Source organism: Capsicum annuum, chromosome 2 (assembly GCF_002878395.1).
Source record: "Capsicum annuum cultivar UCD-10X-F1 chromosome 2, UCD10Xv1.1, whole genome shotgun sequence".
NCBI lineage: Eukaryota > Viridiplantae > Streptophyta > Magnoliopsida > Solanales > Solanaceae > Capsicum > Capsicum annuum.
Window position 1 is genome coordinate 150,860,190 of NC_061112.1, and position 10,927 is coordinate 150,871,116.

A 10,927-nucleotide genomic window follows, 5' to 3' on the forward strand; every position below is an offset into this window, starting at 1 on the left:
CATCTGATTCAATCACATATCATGATCTGTAGGGTATCGTCATACCCGACTTGCAAGTCCTCAATATCACTTCCACATATGCATAACTATGTAAAAACCAAGGTGTTTCATCATTTACAAGTGGTGAACAATATTTATTTCAAATTCATGCTCTCTTTTGTTGATCACAATATGATATGGGGTATCAAGACATTATCATGGGAATTTGAAAGCAATTTATCATTCATATTTATCAAACTTCCATGGAAAATCTCAAATCACATATGCATGGTTTCAACCATTGAAGTATATAAGCAAACAATTCCCATGACATAAAGAAAGATGACTTAGAAATCATATTGAAAGCAAGTTATTAGCATTTGATTGAAAACCTCCATTTAAAAGCATGCATGTTCATAAAAACTACACCCATGAGATTTTAGGATAACCCCACGTACATCTATTTCCAAGGATAATAGATGTTTCTTGAAGCTTTCGGATTGGTGATTCCAAATATGTAATTATCTTTGAAAACCTACGGTCGAATCTTGAACTATTTGGGTTTTTATTTTGAAACCCTAAGGAGAATCTTTGAGAACTTTTGATGAATGAAGATTTATTTTGGGGGTCCTTGAAACTAAATTTCATGTTTTAGGGCTAAGTATGGGTGGAAAAGGACCACTTTGTTCCCAAAATGGAGTGTTTAAGTCACTTGAATTCTTTACATAGGCGCCGCCCATCCCATTGCCTATGTTCACATATGCACCGCCCATCTCATTGCCTATGTTCACATAGGCGCCGCCTAGGCTATCGCCTATGTTCACATAGGCGCCGCCTAGGCTATTGCCTATGCTGTTTAGTGGCCATGGGCGATTGGTTAGGCGATGCATATCACTTTGAAAGGTCATAACTTCTTGCTCGGGTGTCAGATTTTAGCTAAATTGGTATCATTGGAAAGCCAACTCGAATACCTATCATTTGAAACATAGTAGGATTCCTAATTCGACACATACAGAGAGTTATAGTCGATGGAATCTGACACACTTAACAACATCCACTAAAACTTAGTCGATCGAAATAGTTTCAACTCGTCTATGAGTTGAAGGACCTCTATGGTCTAAGTTCAAGCTTGAATGGATTTACATGCTATAAAATAATTAACATGCCATATTGTCATAGTTATGTATTTTGAATTAACAACGCATCAAAATCATGGTCTATATTGTAGCCCGAAATGCGGGGGTTTCAGTTGTATTTCAGATGTTTGAACCTTATGGCAAGTTTTGCATCAGTTGTTCTGTATTTTTATATTGTATTATTCAGTGCTCACTTACAGATATTAGTCAAGGGTTAGCTTATGGTCCTTCGCTATTTTGAGCATCGTGTAGCATCTGGGGTACCAGACTCGGGGCGTTACAACTTTAAAGGAGATTTTTTTGTTTTGAATGTCGTTTGGTAGGTGACTTGGTTGCTTGAAAATGGTTAAGTCTAGGGACTTTGAAGGAGATTTTCTTGTTTTGAATGTGGTTTGTTTGGTGACTTAGTCACTTGAAAATGGTTAAGTCTAGGGACTTTAATGGGGATTTTATGTTTTGAATGTGGTTTTGTTTTGATACTTAGTTGGTTGAAAATGGTTAAGTGTAGGGACTTTAAAGGGGATTTTTTTATTTTAAATGTGGTTTGTTAGGTGACTTAGTTGCTTGAAAATGGTTAAATTTTTGTGACTTGATTAAATTAGTTAAATCTGATTGATTGCATAGATGGAGCCTGATTATAGCTGGATATATCAATGGAACAATGATAATAGAATGGGTATTAGGGAAGAATTTGTTGAAGGTGTCAAAAGATTTGTTGAACATGGTAAGACGCTTGATATTTGGACACGTTATTGGGTTATTCGTTGTCCTTGTGTTAGATGTGATGGTATAAATCTTGGTAGTGAAAAATATGTAAAGGAACATCTCTATAGAAAGGGGTTTCATGAGGACTTTTTAAGATTGCATGGTATTCATGGGGATGTTGTGCAAAATAAATTTGTTGTTGGAGAAAGTAGTAGGTCTGTAGGGCATAATGAATATCAAGATACTAGGATGACAGAAATGGTGCATGGTGCTTTTGGGATGCAACACGAGGTTGACTTTAGGGAAAATGTTGAAGATGTTTCTAATAGCGAAGCGGGCAATTTCTATAAAGAATTGCATGCTGCTAGTCATCCTTTGTTTGATGGGTGTTTGCACTCTCGTTTGTATGTTGTTATTAGATTATTAAGTATTAAATCTTACTAAAATATTACTGAAGGAGGAATGGACTCAATGATAAACCTTATTAAAGAGTTAGTTGACCCCAGCTTGGAGGTTCCTCATTCTCTCTATAAGGCAAAAAGATTGGTTTCAAAGTTAGGTCTCTCTTTATTTAAAATTTATTGTTGTGAAAATGGCTGCATGTTATACTTTAAGGAAGATTCTAACCTAGAGTTCTTTAAGTTTTGTCAGCACTCTCAATATAAGTGTGGTTCTACTTGAAATCAAATTGCTATTAAGGCGATGCATTATTTACCTCTTATACCAAGGTTGAAGAGGTTGTATGCTTTAAACAGCTCAGCTCCTCATATGAGATGGCACAGTGAAAATAGAAGGCCTACTGGTGTTATGTGTCATCCATCTGATGGAGAGACTTGGAAGCATTTTGATGCAACTTATTCAGATTTTGCAGCTCAGCCACGAAACATTCAATTGGGATTATGTGCGGATGGGTTCTCTCCCTTTTCAGTTGGTGGTGCGCCATATTCATGTTGGCCTATATTTATCACTCCTTATAATCTTCCTCCTAAATATTTTTGAATTGTGTTATTCCTGGCCCGCGTAATCTAAAAAGCGGAATAGATGTCTACTTGTAACCTTTGATTGATGAACTTCAAATTTTATGGCATGAGGGGGTTGAAACTTGAGACATCTCTCTTAAAAATAATTTCAATCTGTGTGCATATCTAATGTGGACTATTAATGATTTTCCTGCTTATGGAATTTTGTCTGGGTGGATGACAACTGGAAAGCTGGCTTGTCCATACTACATGAAAAAAATAAAATCTTTCACATTAAGAAATGGCAGAAAAAATTCATGGTTTGATTGTCATCATTGTTTCTTGCCACCTGATCATGAATTTAGGAGACTCGAGAATGCATTCAGAAGGAATAGAAGGGAACATAATGGTCCACTTCCAAGGCTGTGTGGTCATGACGTCTGGGAAATAGTTTAGAATTTGCCTAAAGCCAGCAAGGAATGATTGTACAGGCTTGATGGATATGACGTTTCGCATAACTAGACTAAGCAAAGTATATTTTGGGAGTTAGAATATGTATTACCTCGTAAAATCCTAAAACTTGAGATGTACACTACGAGTTTAGGGATTATACACCTTATTTGAGTTTTCCTACTATGAGGGGTTGATGGAAGATCTCTCTGTCAGAGAGGGTTTATTCAGAGCTTGTCTTTACCCGTGGCACGGTACTGACACCCTTTCAGCTGGGGTTACAGGTTGGACTCCAGCAGTTTAGATTCGGGGCATATCGGTTAGATGATTACCTCCCATAGTCTCAGTTTCAGATCCAGTCTCAGTAATAGAACTCAGTTTAGTTCTACAGATTTTAGGACTGTCAGATATAGTAACTCAGCTCAGTACAAAACTCAGCTAGTTCCATCAGAATCAGGACTATCAGACAAAGTCACTCAGTTAATAAAATATTAATTATACGAAATTCATGTTATCAGTATTCAGTTTTAGAATTGTCAGATATAGTCAATCAGACCAGTTCTTCATAATTAGAACTGTCAAAAACAGTTATTCCTTTATTTGTAATATGACATCAGTTCCTTAGTACTCTAATGTAATACCCCGGGAAATTTTTCATTGAAATTTTGTGTGTAAACGTGTTGGGTTCTATCTTCTAGAATGAATTATAAATTTTTTGTGTGGAAGGTCTTAGATTATGACCCACCATTGCGGATAGTATCGAATAATCTTTCCAACGATATGTGGATCATCCAAAACAGACACCCGAGCAACGAGTTATGAACATTGCGATCGAACCGTGAATAGTAGTGAACAGTAAAACATGCAGGAAAAAGTACTGAGGCCTAGAGTATTTTTATTCTAACTTTAAACGATCATAACTCCTCGTATATAATGATCTGGGTAATCTACTATATATCAACGGAAAGCTCTACGAGTCATCTTTCCAATGAAATTGGTTTCATCCAATTTTTCTATCAGAACAAAAAGTTATGGTCGATCTACTTTAGCCTATCAAAAGCAAATTTTTAGGTCAACTTCAAACGATGATAACTCCTCGTACACAATGATCCGGGTGAGATAATATATATCAACGGAAATATATGAGAGTCCTCTTTCTAATGAAATTAGTTTCATCCAATTTGGATATCGGAGTAAAACGTTATGGTTGATCTACTTCAGACTATCAAAACAGTCCACAAAAGGACAGATTCGAGAATTTTTTTGATTTTTAGGGGCGTTTTGGTCATTCCCCCTCACCCAAAATCCGTCCAGACCCTATATTAAAGCCTATTAGAAGCATTATATGTTATATTTCATCAAATTCCCTCAAAAAGAAAATCCTAAGCTCCTACATCCAACTTCAAGAACCTCCAAAGTTCACCATTAATTCTGCAAATTTATTCAAGATTCTAAGTTCCTAGTTCAAGAACTCCAAGAACCATCCTTCAAAGGCACGATTAACATCTCAAAAATTAGTATCGATCTAAAGTTCATCATTCAAGGTATGTGGGGTTTTTCAACAAGAACTCTCTTTCGTTCTTGTGCCCAAAAGTAATTTTCTTTACAAAGGCATGATTTTTATTTGATTTTTACGAATTTGAATCATGAACCCATATCTTATGATGATTATTATGAAATCTTGATGTTTATGATTTTGAAAGATGAATTTACATGTGTGGAGATATAAAGCATGAATCTTGAATGATATTTATCATGATTTTGATATTTGGGTCGTGAATCCTCATTGGAAATTATATTTTTTTTTTAGAAACTGTATGTTATAAGCACATTGATGTTGAATATTTGAGATATTTTGAATGATTTTACCTTTTGGTCTTAATGGAGTTGTTTTGAACTCGAGTGTGAAAGAAATCCACAACGTGGTTGATTTTGATAGATGAGAAGTATGATGGCTCTCAATGTATATTTATTTATTACTGAAATTGTTTTGTTGTGGATTGTCTTTAAAATGATCTGATCTAAGTCCGGGAGAAATCTTTAGCACTGAGTGGGAGGTATAAAGCGACCTTACTTCCCTAGAACTACGTGCCCCCATAGAAGTGAGCCTGAGGCTGATTTATATAGTGATCACTAGTTTGTGTGGATTTGATATCGATAGTCCTACTTCGATGGCAAGGATAGGACGGCTCTCCCCAACTTGGGTTGTACGTTGGACTCCATGTAGCTCACATGGTTTATGTCGGTTATAGGATCTCCCAGTGTGTGTGTGTTTCCTTGTGTTTATGGTGAATGGTGAAGTGATTTGAAAGTGGAATTGTGAAAGTTATTCTTTCGAAAGATTTAAATGATATTTACATTATGAGAATTGATATTCTTGATGAACTAAAAGTGATTGACAAATTATATGATGACTCACATGTGTTATTGTACTTATTTCATTCTCTCATGATTATGATGATTTTCTTCGGGCTATGTGAGTCTTTCATACATCTTGCATATTTCTTATAAATAATTATGATAATGATGTTTATACAACTGCATACACCCCCATATACTCGGTTCTTTTTCATGGTACTGACCCACATCTTCGGATGTGGGCTGTATTTTCTCAGAATATAGGTTCAGGTGCTCAGTTCCAAGTTCGACAGTGATTATTCGGGCATGCTGTTCTACATCCTCTGTTGTGGTGAGTCCTCATGTTCCGAGGACGTGATGTTTGATGTTGGTTTCACGGAATTTTTTACATTTGATAACTAAGTATGAGTCAGTTGGGGCATGTCTCAATGGATCGCTGGTTTTATTGATTTTCTTAGAGGTTTGTCAGACTAGTATAGATGTTGGAAGTTGACTAATAAGTCGTATTTTGTTATCTTTCTGAAATTCTTTTATTCTTGGATGATGATTACTCTATTGATATTTGAGGGTTATTTATGGAAACCCCGCTGATTTGTGTTGAACTAAATAAAAATGGATCAAAGGGTTAGCTTGGGGCTACTCGTAGCCTCAAGCACCGTGTGATGCTTCAGGACCCATTTTTCGGGGTGTTACAAACTTGGTATCAGAGCCTAATGTTTTAAGGTGTCCTAGGGAGTCTGACAAACCGCGTTAAGTAGAGTCTTGATCATCGATGTGTAGCGCGCCACATCTATGAGCAAGAGGCTAGAAGACATTTTAGGAAAAAGTGTGATTCTTTCTTTCAGAAGTCTATCGTGCTTAAAGTGTCTCTCTCTGCTATTGATTCATGCTCTCCTCTTTCAGAAATATGCCTCCACGTCGAGCGAGAAGAAATAATGATGGTCAGCAACCTCAACCCGTTGACCCATTGAATGAAAATGTGTCTCATGCTGAATTTTGGGCAGCCTTTCAGGCGCTGGCTCAAGCTGTTACTGCAAATGTTCAGGCCAACCTGGCCCCAGCTCCACAGCAGTAGGGAGGTGATTCAGCTACTGCCAGGATCCGTGACTTCATGCGGATGAATCCGCCGAAATTCTATGGGTCCAAATTTGATGAGGATCCACAGTTGTTTTTAGAGGAGGTGCGGAAGATTACTCAGGTGATGCATGTATCTGAGGAACATAGTATGGAGTTGGCTGCGTATACATTGAAAGACCTTGCTTATGACTGGTTTGTTGCTTGGAGGAAAGGTAGAGGTGAGGGAGCTATCCCTACAACTTGGCAAGAGTTCCAGGATGCATTCCTGGATAAGTTTTTCCCTTTGGAGATGAGGGAGGCGAAGGTGGAAGAGTTTATGAACCTGCGACAGGGCTCTATGACTATTAGGGAGTACTGTCTAAAGTTCAATCAGTTGGCCAAGTATGCTCCTGACTTAGTGGCTGATAATCGGGCTAGTATGAATAAGTTTGTGACTGGAGTATCTAGTTATGTGGTTAAGGGGTATAGGTCTGCTATGATGAGTAGTGAGATGAATTTTTCTAAGCTGATGACTCATGCCCAATAGATTGAGGCAGAAAAGATTAAGGAGAGAGATAGAATAAGAGAGAATAAGAGAGCTAGGTCCGAGCAGCATGGACAGGGTTAGACTAGATCACAGGGAGGGAGTCACCCTCAGTATCAGGATCATTCGTCTACGCCAGCACCATCATCTACTAGTGCTCCTGTGCCTAGAGGTAGGCAGGATCAAGGTAGCAGGTCATATGCATCTAGGTTCCAGTATAGTGCTGGCAGTAAGCCAAACCATCCCCTATGTCATAAGTGTGGTAGGGCTCATTCGGGTGAATATTGGGGTGAGAAGAGGGGTTGTTTCCTGTATGGTGACATGGGTCACAGAGTTAGAGATTGGCCACAAGATGGACAAGGGCGTCGTGACTATCGCCCTCAGACCCAGACTCAGACTGTTGTGCTCCAGTTCCAGCGACTCGCCCAGCCTCAACTCAGGGCGCCTCTTCTAGCAATACTGGCGGGCAGCGCCAGAATAGATTCTATGCTTTACCATTCTGCAAGGAATAGGAGGACTGTCCCGATGTTGTTACTGGTATGCTTTGTATATTTCAGTTTGATTTGTATGTTTTGTTGGATCCTGGATCCAGTTTTTCATATGTTACACCTTTAATTGCTGTGAATTTTGAAATGAGTCCTGAGATTATTCCTGAGCCTATCCTAGTTTCTACCCCAGTGGGTGATTTGATCGTTGCGCAGAAAGTGTATAAAAAGTGTCCTGTTACTATTCTTCATAGAGTCTTGTTGGCTGATCTGATTGAGTTATACATGGTATATTTTGATGTAATTCTGGGTATGGACTGGTTGTATTCTTCTTAAGCCTCTATTGATTGTCGGACCCGAGTGGTCAAGTTTCAGTTTTGGGTGCATCCGTGTTTGAGTGGTTTGGGAATTCTGTGTCACCCAAAAGTCATTTTATCTCTTACCTCAAAGATAGAAAGCTTATTTCCAAGGGGTGTATTTACCATTTAGTTAGAGTTAAAGAAACTAAGTCTGAGACTCCAACTCTCCAGTCTGTTAATGTCGTCAATGAGTTTTCTTATGTCTTTCCGGATGATCTCCCAAGGATACCTCCTAATAGAGAGATAGAGTTCGAGATTGATCCTCTTCCCGATACTCAGCCCATTTCTATTCCTTCTTACCTTATGGCCCCTGCAGAACTTAAGGAGTTGAAAGAGCAACTCAAAGATCTACTAGATAAGGGTTTCATAAGGCCCAGTGTTTCTTCTTGGGGTGCTCCTATGATGTTTGTGAGAAAGAAAGATGGCTCTTTGCGTATGTGCATTGATTACCTCCAACTGAATAAAGTCATCGTCAAAAATAAGTACCCCCTTCCGAGAATAGATGATTTGTTTGACCAATTGCAAGGTGCAAGTTATTTCTCAAAGATAGACCTTTGTTCCGGCTATCATCAACTCAAAGTTAGGGAGTGTGACATCTCGAAAATCGCTTTTCGAACTCGTTATGGCCATTTTGAGTTTCTTGTTATGTCTTTCGGGTTAACTAATGCCCCAACAGTTTTCATGGACCTCATGAATCGAGTGCTCAGACCATATCTGGATATGTTTATCATAGTGTTCATCGATGATATACTGGTGTACTCCCGTAGTGAGGATGAATATTCTGATCATCTTCGAACTGTCTTGCAAACCCTTAGAGATCGCAAGTTATTTTTCAAGTTCAGTAAGTGTGAGTTTTGGCTAAGGTCAGTTGCTTTTCTGGGTCATATCATTTCTTCCGAGGGTATTATAGTTGATCCCCAAAAAACCGAAGCTGTTAGAAATTAGCCTAGACCTTTTCTCTGACTGATATACGAAGTTTCTTGGATTTAGCTGGCTATTACCACCGTTTTGTTGAGGGTTTCTCCTCTATATCATCTCCTATGACTCGATTGACCTAAAAGAAAGTGAAGTTCTTATGGTCCGAATCTTGTGAGAAGAGTTTTCAGGAGTTGAAAACTCGACTAACTTCAGCCCCTGTTTTGACTTTGCCTGATGGTGTTGATGGTTTTGTGGTATACTATGATGCTTCGAGAGTTGGGTTGGGTTGCGTATTGATGCATAAGGGTAAGGTGATAACTTATGCTTCTAGACAGTTAAAACCCCATAAGAAAAATTACCCTACCCATGACCTTGAGTTGGCTGCTGTTGTGTTTGCTTTGAAAATCTGGAGACACTATTTGTATGGTGTCCATGTTGATGCTTTCACTAATCATAAGAGTCTGCAGTATGTGTTTACCCAGAGAGAATTGAATCTTAGGCAGAGACGATAGTTAGAATTATTAAAGGACTATGATATGAGTGTGTTGTACCATCCGAGAAAGGCCAATGTTGTGGCGGATGCCCTACGTAGAGTATTCATGGGTAGTGTTTCACATGTGGTAGAAGGTAATAAAGAGTTGGCTCATGATGTACATCGTTTGGATAGATTGGGGGTTAGGTTGTTTGACTCTGCTGAAGGTAGTATAGGGGTTCAGAGTAGTTCCGAATCCTCTTGTTTTGAAAGTGAAGGAAAAGCTATACTTAGATGCTAGTTTGGTCAGACTGAAAGAGTCAGTCAAGGACCAAAAAGTAGAGGTTTTCTCCCAAGGGGGAGATGGTGTGTTGAGATTGCAGGGTAGATTGTGTGTCCCAAATATTGATGATCTGAGACAGAGGATTATGGCTAAAGCGCACGGGGCACAATATTCTATTCATCCTAGTGCCACCAAGATGTACCGAGAATTGCGGGAAATCTATTGGTGGAAGGGCATGAAGAAAGATATAGCAGCATTTGTAGCTAAGTGTGCAACATGACAACAGGTTAAGGTTGAACACAAAGACCTAGTGGTATGATGCAAGAGTTTAGTATTCCCACCTGGAAGTGGGAAGAGATAAATATGGACTTCGTGATTGGTTTACCTCCTTCCCGACGCCATCATGAATCCATTTGGGTTGTGGTTGATAGGTTGACTAAGTCTGCTCATTTCTTGCCTGTTCATACTTCATATACTGCTGAGGATTACGCTAGATTTTATATCCGAGAGCTAGACAGATTGTATGGAGTTCCCTTGTCTATCATTTTGGATAGGGGTACTCAGTTCACTTCGCAATTTTGGAAAGCTTTTCAGAAGGGTCTTGGTACCCAAGTGCTTTTGAGTTCTGCTTTTCATCCGCAGACCGATGGTCAGGCTGAGGGACCATCCAGATCTTAGTGGATATGTTGAGAGCTTGTGCACTTGACTTTAAGGGAAGTTGGGATGATCACTTACCGTTGATAGAGTTTGCTTACAATAACAATTTCCACTCTAGTATTGGCATGGCTCCGTTTGAAGCCTTATATGGGAGGAAGTGCAGATTACAAAATTCTTAGCCGTGTTGGTAAGGTAGCTTATGAGGTTGAGTTGCCTTCCGAGTTGTCCTCTGTTCATCCAATATTCCATGTCTCTATGCTTAGAAAGCATATTATTGATGTTGTGGTAGTGGATTCCTCTGTGAGTGCTGACATTCAAGAAAATCTTTCTTTTAATGAGATTCCTGTTGAGATTCTTGATTTTAGTGTCCGAAGACTAAGGAACAAAGAAGTTCCCTTGGTCAAGGTGTTATGGCGAAACCAATCTGTTGAGGGTGCAACTTGGGAAGCTGAGGCGGATATGTGATCCAAGTATCCGCACCTATTTTTCGTGAACTACGATCAAGCCGAAGGTACCGTTCTTTCCTAAATCATGCACTTTTGATAAAATTTGCAGCAGTTCAGCTG